At 38.3% G+C, this 11,598-nt stretch overlaps 1 non-coding gene across 1 annotated transcript; it reads left to right on the forward strand.

Annotated features, from left to right (window-relative positions):
• Positions 1-10,491: 10,491 nt before the first annotated feature.
• Positions 10,492-10,598, forward strand: LOC118654810. The gene has a single exon (XR_004967076.1). It is a non-coding gene; the product is annotated as a U6 spliceosomal RNA (small nuclear RNA).
• Positions 10,599-11,598: the final 1,000 nt, after the last annotated feature.

Here is an 11,598-nt window from a genome sequence, read left to right on the forward strand (position 1 = left end):
GAGTTTTACCAAACATTCAAGGAAGAACTAAAACCTATCCTCCTCAGACTATTCAAAAAAAATCAATAGGAAGGCACACTTCCAAGCTCATTCTATGAAGCCAGCATCACCCTAATACCAAAACCAGATAAAGACAACACAAAGAAAAAGAATTACAGGCCAATATCCATCCACAAAACAACAAGAAAGCCCACTGCATGGGAGAACATATTTGCCAATATTATCACCGATAAGGGTTTAATCTCCAACATTTACAGGGATCTTATACAACTTAACAAAAGGAAGATAAACAACCCAATCAAAAAATGGGCAAAGGACCTAAATAGATACTTTTTGAAAGAAGACAGAAGGAAGGCCAAAAGACATATGAAAACATGCTCAAAGTCACTAATTCTCTGAGAGATGCAAATCAAAACAACAATGTGGTACCACCTCACACCTGTCAGAATGGCTATCATCAACAAATCAAAAAACAAAAAGTGCTGGCGAGGATGCAGAGAAAAAGGAACCCTCATGCACTGCTGATGGGAATGGAGACTGGTACAGCCACTGTGGAGAACAGTAAGGGGATTCCTCAAAAACCTAAAAATGGAACTCCCATTTGACCCAGAGATCCCGCTTCTAGAAATATATCCCAAGAAACTAGAAACATCAATCAGAATGGACATATGCACCCCTATGTTCATAGTGGCACAATTCATAATAGCTAAGATTTGGAAACAGCCTCAGTGCCCATCAGCAGATGAGTGGATTAGAAAACTGCAGTACATCTACACAATGTAATATTAGCTGTGGTAAAAAAAGAAGGAATTCTTACCATTTGCAACAGCATGGATGGAACTGGAGAGCATTTATGCTAAGTGAATAAGCCAGTCAGAAAAAGATAAATATCACATGATCTCACTCATTTGTGGAATATAATGAACAACATAAACTGATGAAAAACAGATTCAGAGACAGAGAAGCATTGATCAGATGCTCAATCCTCAGAGGGAAGGTAGGGGAGAGTGAGGGTAAGGGGGAGAGATCAACCAAAGGACTTGTATGCATGCATATAAACCTAACCAATGGACACAGACAATTTTTTAAAATTTTTGTTGCAACGGTGAATGGGATTGTTTTTTAGTTTTTCTTTCTGTGAGTTCATTATTGGTATATAAAAAAAGCCATAGATTTCTGGGTGTTAATTTTATATGCTGTACATTGACAAATTAACTTATTAAATTTAGTAGTTTTTGGTGGAGTCTTTAGGATTTTCTATGTATAATATCATGTAATATGCAAATAATGAGAGTTTTACTTCCTCTTTTCCAATTTGGATGCCTTTTATTTCTTCTTCTTATCTGATCACTATGGCTAGGACTTCCAGTACTATGTTGAATAAGAGTAGTGAAAGCGGACATCCATGTCTTGTTCCTGTTCTTTGGGGAAATGGTTTTAGTTTTTGCCCATTGAGTATGATGTTCGCTGTAGGTTTATCTTATGTGGCCTTTGTCATGTTGATATATGCTCCCTCTATTCCCACTTTGATGGGTTTTTATAAAAAATGGGTATTGGATTTTGTCTAATGCTTTTTCTGTGTCTGTTGATATGATCAAGTGATTTTTGTCTTTCAATTTGTTTCTTTGATGTATCATATTTATTGATTTGCAAGTATTATACCAGCCTTGCATCCCTGGAATAAATCCCATTTGGTCATGATGTATGATCTTTTTAATATATTGCTGGATGCAATTTGCTAATATTTTGTTGAGGCTTTTAGCATCTATGTTCATCAGGGATATTGGCTTATAATTCTTTCTTTGTAGTGTCTTTACCTGTTTTGGAATTAGGATAATACTGGCCCCATAAAAAGTGTTTGGAAGTGTTCCTTCCTCTTGGATTTTCTGAAATAGTTTGAGTATAGGTGTTAGTTTTTCTTTGAATGTTAGGAGAAACTCCCCTGTGTAGTTGTCCGGACCTGGGCTTTTGTTTGGTGGGAGATTTTTGAATACTGCTTCTATTTCATCAGTTGTTATTGGCCTATTCACGTTTTTGATTCTTCCTGATTCAGTTTTGGGAGATTGTATTTTTCTAGAAATTTTTCCATTTCATCCACATTGTCCAGCTTGTTGGCATATAGTTGTTCATGGTATTTCCTTATAATCCTTTGTATTTCTGTGGTGTCAGTGGTTACTTTTCCACTTTCATTTCTGATTTCATTTATTTGGGTCCTCTTTCTTTATGTGTGTGTGTGTGTGTGTGTGTGTGTGTGTGTGTGTGTGTGTGTTTCTTTTTTTATGAGTCTGGCTAATGATTTATCAATTTTGTGTATCCTTTCAAAGAATCAGCTCTTGGTTTCACTGACTTTTTGTATTGTTTTCTTTTAAGTCTATGTTATTTATTTCTGCTCTAATCTTTATTATGTCCTTCCTTTCAATTACTATGGGTTTTTCTTGTTGTTCTCTTTCTAGTTCTTAAAGTGGTAGGGCAAAATAATTTACTGCTGATTTTTCTTTTTTATTGAGTTATGGCTGTAGTGCTATGAACTTCCCTCTCAGGACTGATTTTGGGTTGTTGTATGTTCATTTTCATTTGTTTCCAAGAATTTTTTTAAAAAAATTTTTTCTTGATCTTGTTGGTAACCCATTCATTGTTTAATAACATGTTATTTAGCCTCCATTTGTTTGAATGTTTTGGGGTGATTTTACTGAAGTTGATTTCTAATTTCATTCCACTATGATCTGAGAAGATCCTTGATATGATTTAAGTCTTCTTGAACTTGTAGAGACTTCTTTTGTGTGCTAATCTACAGTCTATCTTTGTGAATGATCCATGTGCACTTGAGAAGGATGTATGTTCTGCTGCTTTGGGGTGAAATGTTCTATAAATATCAATTAAATCTATATGATCCTTTAGAGTCACTGTTTCCTTGTTAAGTTTTTATTTGGAAGATCTATCCAGTGAAGTCAGTGGGGTGTGAAAGCCCTCTATTATGACTGTATTGTTGTCAATCTCCTATATTGGTTGCATATATGTTTACCAGGGTTATATTCCCTTGTTGGATTGATCCCTTTAGTATTATGTAGTGACCTTTGTTGTCACTTGTGATAGTCTTCATTTTAAAGTCTATTTTGTCAGATATCAGTATTGCTACTCTAGTTTTTGTTCTTTGCCATTTGCATGGATTTTTTTTTCCCATCCCTTCACTCTTATCCTGTGTGTGTCTTTTGTTCTGAGGTAGGTCTCTTGAAGACAGCATACAGTTGGGTCATGTTTTTGTATCCATTCAGCTATCCTATGTCTTTTGATTGGAACATTTAATCCATTTACATTTAGGGTTATTATTGATAGGTACTTATTTATTGCCATTTTAATTCTGTATGCCTAGGTTTCTCTCTCTGTTTCTTCTTCTCATTGCAGCAGTTCCTTTAGCATTTCTTGTAATGCTGGCTTGGTGGTGATGTACTATTTTAGTTTTTTTGTTTTGTTTTTTTGACTGGGATGCTCTTTATTTGACCATCTATTTTGAATGATAGCCTTGTTGGATATAGTAATCTTAGTTTCAGATCCTTTATTTCCTTACCTGAGTACTTCATGCTATTCCCTTCTGGCCTATAATGTTTCTGATGAGAAATCGGGTTTTAGCCTTATAAGAGCTCCTTTGTAGGTAAAAGTTTGCTTTTCTCTTGCTGCCTTTAAGATACTCTCTTTGCCTTTAGCTTTTGACATTTTAATTATGATGTGTCTGGGTGTGGGCTTGTTTGGGTTCTTCTTGTTTGGAATTCTCTGTGCCTCTTGAACTTGTGTGACATCTCCCTTTCTCAGGTTAGGGAAGTTTTTTTGCCATTATTTCTTCAAACATGTTCTCTATTCCTTTCTCCTTTTCTGCCTCTTTTGGCACCTCAGCTATTCTAATATTGTTATGTTACACGTTGTCCCATAGCTCCCTTAAGCTGTCCTAATGTTTTTTAATTGTTTTATTTTTCTTTTTGGTTCTCTGATTGAGTGATATTTTCAATTCTGTCTTCTAATTCACTGATTCAATCCTCAGCTTCCCCTAATCTGCTATGTATTCCTTCCAATGTGTTATTTGTGTTATGTCATTTTTTATCTCAGATTTTTCTGTCTTCATAGTTACTATATCTTTTTTTAATGCTGTTGAGCCCCTTTACCATCATTAGTCTGAACTCTCTTTCAGATAAATTGTTTTTATCTCTGCTTCATTTATCTTTTCTTTAGGAGAATTCTCTTTTTCTTTCATTTGGGGGTTGTTTCTTTGTCTCCTCATTTTGAGTGTCTGGGTTTGTGACTATATATTAGGCAGATCCTCTACGCCCTTCACTCTTTAGTGCTGGACAGTGACAAACACTGTTTCTGATTAATTAGATCAGACAAAGACTCAAAGCCTGAGACTACCTCTGCCTATAGACTGATAGGATTCCAACTTGAATTGACCCTAGGCAATCATCCTCAGGTGTGGCCAGAGTTTTTTTCAACAGGGTAGGGCAGTTGCTTCTGCCTGGAGGCTAATTGTTATTTTTAGTCTCTTAAATGGGATCAGGGCTAGTTGTTTTCCAACAGAGTAGGTCAACTGTATTCCCCCAGGCGAGGCAAGTGTCTGTGTGGGAAAGATATCCTCTGCTGGGTGAGGGAATGACTCAGCACAGGAAACTCACAGGGTGTCTGCTTTCTGAGCTCCAACCCCTGAATTCCCAATCCTGGCTTCTGCTCACACAGCTTCAGTCCACTCTGCCCTCCCTCTGCCAGAGCACAAGGTGGGTGGCTCCACAGGGAATTTTGTGCATTTGGCCTTTACGATGGTGCCTGATTTTTCACCTGTCATTCCCTGGCAGACAGGAACGCTGCTGCTTTTCACAGCCAGATATCATGTGGGTACTCTTCTCAATTGTGGTACTTTCTGCTGGGGGCCCCATCTTGAGGATTAGATCCCAGAGTTCTCACTGGAAATCCCCTGCAGCTGAGATATCTCTCCTGAACTTCAGCTGCTATCTGTGGTCACCTGGCCAGCCCTTTCATACCTCTGCCCCTCCTACTAGTCTCTATGCAGTCTGCACTTTCAGTCCTTGGGTATCAGGGTTCTCTCTTACAAGTCTTTCATTGATTATTCAGGAAGTTTTTCTGTATTTCAGTTGGAATCTCAGTCTGTTCCTGAGAGTATGTCCATGCTGTATGCATTTACAGTGTCGCCATTTTTAATCTCTTCAGGAAAGTCATAATTTTATATCTAGTAAAACAATAATCAATTTCCCCTTTCAAATAATTGTTACAATTTCATAGTGTTGCTGGATCAAATATACTGTATTTTATTCTGAAAATATTTTATAGACAAAGATTCTGTCTATAAAATATTGTATACATGTATGAACAAAGTAGACCATAGGTGGCAAGTGAATGAGAAAAACTTATGCATATAATTATGTATACAAATTATACACATATATGTATATTTAAAACAGAGAAAATAGATCCAGAGTTATATCTACATTAATCTAAGCATGAAGGTTACTAAAAATATGTTCCCAACTCAATCTCATTGTAACTTTCTTCCCTCTCAGTGTTAACATTGACTATACCTAATACCTAGGTGTAACCATCTCTAATTGAAGCCCAATTTTTCCTCGCTGTCTTTCTGCAAATTCCAGTGGTGAACAGCTGCAATAGAAGCTAAAGGACAACCCAGGATCTATTGCACTGCTTACTGTAGCTTAAAAAAAACCACCAAATACACTATGCCCCTTTTTAAACCTTCATATTAGACAGTCATTGCACAATCATTTAAACCAGTCTAATGCTTCATTGTGGAAGAATAGTTTATGAATTGATTATTCATTGAAGCACCTAGCCAATGACTTCATAGCAATTTCTGTAAGAGTTCTTTGCTTAAAAGTACTGCTGTTCAAAAAAAATTATTTGGAAAGAAATACCAACCCAGTTATATTCCAGAATGCCATTATGGTTTATTTAAAGTCTTTTGGAAAAATTGAAGACTTCCTTACCAGAACTCTTTGAAAGGCATAAAAGTGGACTACTATTCCTAACAGAGTTCAGAACAGGGAAGAACAATGTAGAAAATATAGTAAGGTCTTCCCTCTTCTTGAATTTTTGGAATAGTTTGAGAAAGACAAGTGTTAGTTCTTCTTTGAATGTTTGATAAAATTTTCCTGTGAAGCCATCTGGTCCAGGACATTTGTTTGTTGGGAGGGTTTTTTGTTGTTGTTTTGTTTTTTAATGACTGCTGCAACTATACTAGTTATAATCTGATTCTTCCTTATTCAATTTTGAAAGATTGTATGTTTATAAGAATTTATCCATTTCATCCAGATTGTCCAATCTTACAATCCTTTGTATTTCTTTGGTGTTAATTATTCTCTTCATTCATCTGATTGTATTTATTCTTGTCCTCTTGCTTAATTTTATTAACCAAGGCCACCCTAATAAATTCAATAAGAATATTAAAAAAATTTAAAATAAAAAATTAATTTACATAGACATGAGTAAATAAATTTTAAATAAAGGTAATATCTTCTCCAAAAAAAGAGAAAATATGTTAAGTACCTTTTGTTTACACCTCAAATGCATATGTTTATCTACTCACTTAGCTTGTAGGTTGTGCTTTGTTTAGAAAATATTAAGGGCTGGAGAAAACAAGATGGCGGAATAGGTAAACACTGGAAATTGCTGCCTCGCACAACCACTTCACAAAAACAAATAAAAGACAAAACAGACATCATCCAGAACCACAGGAAGGCTGGCTGAGTGGAAATTCTACAACTAGAAGGAAAGAAGAAAGCACACTGAGACTCAGAGGAGGAACGGAAGAAAAGTGCAGAGGTACGGAGGCGCACATGGAAAAGGCTGGCAACTGAGGACACAGTTGTCTTTTTCAATCGGGAGGGAGTCTCAAGCTCCCGACTGCTCTGAACTCCAGTTCCGGGTGAGTCTCTGGGGACCCAGACTCATACGGGGAGAAACTGGACTGTCTGGAATCGGTCGGAACTCGAGGGTGGCTTTCTCTCAGATGTGCTTGCAGCGATTACTGGGACACCAAGACACAGGGCCTCTAGGGTAGGACTGAGGAGCAGCTATAGCTGCTTGCTCCACCCTGTTGATCCCCTGAGACCCTGCCCCACCCAAACTGTGCACAGAGGCTTTTGCATATGAAAGTCCTGGCCCTTTGCAATCTTAAAATTACCTAAAAAACTGCAGCTGGTTCAGAGAGACCCAGAACTTTCAAAAGAAGGCCCAAGGCCCCACAGTAGTTTTCATTGCTTCACAGTTGGGCCTCATCTGGGCACCTCCAAACCCCAAACAAAGAAGAAGAATCTAAAGATCTCTCCATAGCTCCTGCTGGGTAGCCTCAGGCAGAGGCTAAATTAGCACCTCCTTAGAGATCCAAGAGCTGGTGTACCCAGTGTTCAGAGTGGGACCATCCATAATACAACTCCTCAGATCCATAAGGGACACACTCATGGGGAAGACTCAGTGAGCACCAAAGCCCCACTGAAGCAAGTCTTGCCCCAGAAGGGTGTTTCCAGCACAGAAGTTCTGCCACTGCAGAAATAGCTGATTCTCACAGCCAATTGGCCTGGAGGTCAATTCCTCCCAGTGATATCTACACCAATCAAGGCTTACCTACAACAAGGCTGTGCACAAAGACCACAAAGCGGTGCACCAAGAGTGTCCACCTCAGGTAATTGGGGAGGCTGAGCCACTGGGACCTAGAGGACACCTAGCACAGAAAGCCACTCTATCAACACAGGGTAGCATAAAAAATGCAGAGACAAAGAAACAGTTTACAAATGACAGAAATGGAGGGAAGAAAACTATTGGATATAGAGTTCAAAACCACACTTATAAGGTTTTTCAACAATTTTCTAGAAACTGCTGATAAATTTAGTGAGAGCCTCAGGAAATCTAGTGAGACCCTCAAGGTTATGAAAAAGGACTACTTGAAATTAAGCATACACTGACTGAAATAAAGAATATTATACAGAGTTCCAACAGCAGACTAGAGGATCACAAGAATCAAGTAAAAGATTTGAAATATGAAGAAGCAAAAAACACCCAACCAGAAAAAAAAAAAAGAATCCTAAAATATGAAGGTAGTGTAAGGAGCTTCTGGGACAACTTCAAGCGTACCAACATCCGAATTATGGGGGTGCCAGAAGAAGAGAGAGAGCAAGATTTTGAAAACCTATTTGAAGAAATAATGACAGAAAACTTCCCTTATGTGGTGAAAGAAATAGACTTACAAGTCCAGGAAATGCAGAGAACCCCAAACAAAAGGAATCCAAAGAGGACCACACCAAGACACATCATAATTAAAATGCCAAGAGCAAAAGACAGAGAGAGAATCTTAAAAGCAGCAAGAGAAAAACAGTCAGTTACCTACAAGGGCGTTCCCATACTACTGTCAGCTGATTTCTCAACAGAAATTATGCAGGCCAGAAGGGAGTGGCAAGAAATATTCAAAGTGATGAATAGCCAGAACCTACAATCAAGATTACTTTATCCAGCAAAGCTGTCATTCAGAATTGAAGGTCAGATAAAGAGCTTCACAGATAAGAAAAAGCTAAAGGAGTTCATCACCACCAAACCGGTATTATATGAAATGCTGAAAGGTATCCTTTAAGAAGAGGAAGAAGAAGAAAAAGGTAAAGATACAAATTATGAACAACAAATACACATCAACAAGTGAATCTAAAAATAAAATGAATAAATAATCTGATGAACAGAATAAACTGGTGAATATAATAGAATCAGAGGCATAGAAAGGGAGTGGACTGACTATTCTTGGGGTAGGGGAAAGGAGTGTGGAGGGTGCAGGAAGAGACTGAACAAAAATCGTACACCTATGGATGAGAACAGTGGGGTGGTGAGGGTAGAGGGTGGGGTGGGAACCAGGTGGAGGGGAGCTATGGGGGGAAAAAAGAGGAACAACTGTAATCTGAACAATAAAGTTTTAATTCAAAAAAAGAAAATATTAAGGGCTTTAAAATAATAAAAATATATTTAAAATACATTACAGGTTTAATTTTTTGTCTTTTTTATTTTTTATGTACTTATTTATTGCTTAAAGTTTTACATATGTCTCCTTTTTCCCTGATCAACCCCACCCCCATCCATTCCCACCCGGGGCAAGACCCCGCCGCCCCAGTGTCTGTGTCCATTGGTTATGCTAATAGGAATGCAGGTTTAAATTTTAAAAATATCTTCAGAGTTAACCCCTGGGAGCCAAGCTAAATCAACTTTTTTTCATAGAAAAGGCCTCTGATTAGGCTCAAAAAGTGATTTAGATTAACATGTTGCTTTTGAAACTAAACTATAAATGGGGAAATATTTTTTTTTTACTTGTTACATGTTATTCCTTACTTCCAAAATGATACCATATCCATCTTTAGCTCTAACAAAGAAAATCAGAAAAATATACCAAATTAAAAGAACATACTTCATAGCGTAGTTGATACAAGATCTAGCTAAATCCATATTTGGAATATATATATGTGGTTAGATGGTCTTTTTCTGCCAAAGACATTAGAGAAGTTTTGTTTAGCCCCAATATTAGAAATTACAGATTTTTTCTACCATATTCTCACTAAAAACATTTCCATAGCTATGGACCCAAGCAATGCAAATTATAGCCAGTATTTTTAAAACATTTAAAGATCTTTTATCTGCAAGAAGGCTGGGAAGTATGGTTGGGGAAAATGGTTGAGTATACAGTCCCATGGTATGGTTTTCAATATTCATGTATTTACAGTGCAATAAGTCTTGTTCCAGTCCCTTGGTTGTGATTAAGGAGAAGTTAGATGACACCAATCTATTTTAGACTTTTCTCTTGAAATAATCACTAGCAGTCTACTTTGGTCTTTGAGTCAGGAAGTGATACAGTTGGTATAATAAAGAAAAATACAAAATATAAAGAAGTCATAATAATCTTTGAGAAAGTATGCTTAAAATTCATTTGTGTACCTGAAAGGGTATTTATATTTTGAGTAGGTAAAGGAAAGTTAATTGCCTTGCTGAACAAAAAAAGCATTCTGGTGCTGCTTCATAACAGTCCTACTTATTGAATATACCTATTGAGGCTGAAAAAGTTTTAACTTATATGCCAACCAGCTTGGTAGCTTCTCTAGTTAAGCTTACCCTACTCAGATCACTCCTTTGTGTGGATACACAACTAATTTTTATACTATATTCACTTATACTCACTTGTTGAGTAGGAACAACACTTTCTGTTTACTCACAACCCGCTTATTCCATAATGCCTAGTAAATGTTCTCTGTACCTTTAAGCATGATCTGCACAGATACTCAATAAAATTTTGTGCTTAATAACATAATTAACATAAACAAAATGAGCAGGCAATAAATCTTATTGATTGACTGGTATTATTCTAATTTTTTCCTAAATATCATTTAGGAGAGTTATTCCTTAAATCAAAGTCATTTATTTAGTATCATTGATCATCTACATTATAAAAGGCCAATGCTCGCTTAGGCAGCACATATACTAAAATTGGAACGATACAGAGGAGGTTAGCATGGCCCCTGCGCAAGGATGACATGCAAATTCGTGAAGCGTTCCATATTAAAAAAAAAAAAAAGGCCAGGAACCATCACGACCTAAATGATCAGATGGATGACCGGTCACCAGGAAGTGCATGGAGCACCTCTTAGTCCCTCCCCTTGGCCCACAGGCTCCTATCACAGCAACGCTGGTGGCCAGTGGGCGGGTGGGGCAGCAGGGGTTGGGGGGGTGAGGCGGGCATGGCAAGGTCATTAGCCTCCAACCTGGGGCTAGGCTGGAGGCCTAACCTGGCAGTTGTAGATCAGGTGTGGAGAGGCCCAGAGAGAAAGGCAGGGCCTGATCCACAGCCACTGCAGCTGCCAAGGCTGCTGGCGAGGCCCGGAGAGAGAGAGAGGCAGGGCCTGCTGTGGCAGCTGTGGATCAGGCCCAGAGATAGGCCCAGAGATAGTCCTGGAGATGCTGACTGGCATAGAAATTGATCAATCAGAAGCAAATCTGGGTGAACCATGAGTAGCCAATGGCTGCCTAGGAGGCAGAGCTTTTGACACTGAGCTTTTGAAATAGAAACTGACCTATTAGAACATAATCTGGGTAAACTGTGAAGTTTTGAACCTAAGGTGGGGGCTGAGGAGGGTTTTAAGGGCAACAGCTGTTTGATGTAAGGTGTAAAAAAGCAGTTTCAATTTTTTAATGACCGGTTTGGCAGTATAGTGCATATGGCTGGCTATCAGTCCAGATATAGGGATTATGTATTTTCGTCTGCCAAGAGTATCTCCTCCTGCTGAAAAAGACCCCCCCCCCATTTAAGCAATTCTATCCTATATAATCTATCTATACTACTAAAAGAGTAATATGCTAATTAGACTGGGTCATCTGGCCATCTTCCTGACGTCCTACTTCCTTCTGGACAAAGCCATGGTGGTGGTGCCTGAAGCAGAGGCAGTTAGAGGTAATCAGGCCAGCAGGGGAGGGCAGTTGGGGGTGTCCAGGCCAGCAGGGGAAAGCCATTGGGGGTGACCAGGCTGGCAAGGGAGAGCAGTTTGGGTGATGAGGCTAGCAGGGGAG

The sequence above is a fragment of the Myotis myotis genome, unplaced genomic scaffold (genome assembly GCF_014108235.1).
Source record: "Myotis myotis isolate mMyoMyo1 unplaced genomic scaffold, mMyoMyo1.p scaffold_m19_p_4, whole genome shotgun sequence".
Lineage (NCBI taxonomy): Eukaryota > Metazoa > Chordata > Mammalia > Chiroptera > Vespertilionidae > Myotis > Myotis myotis.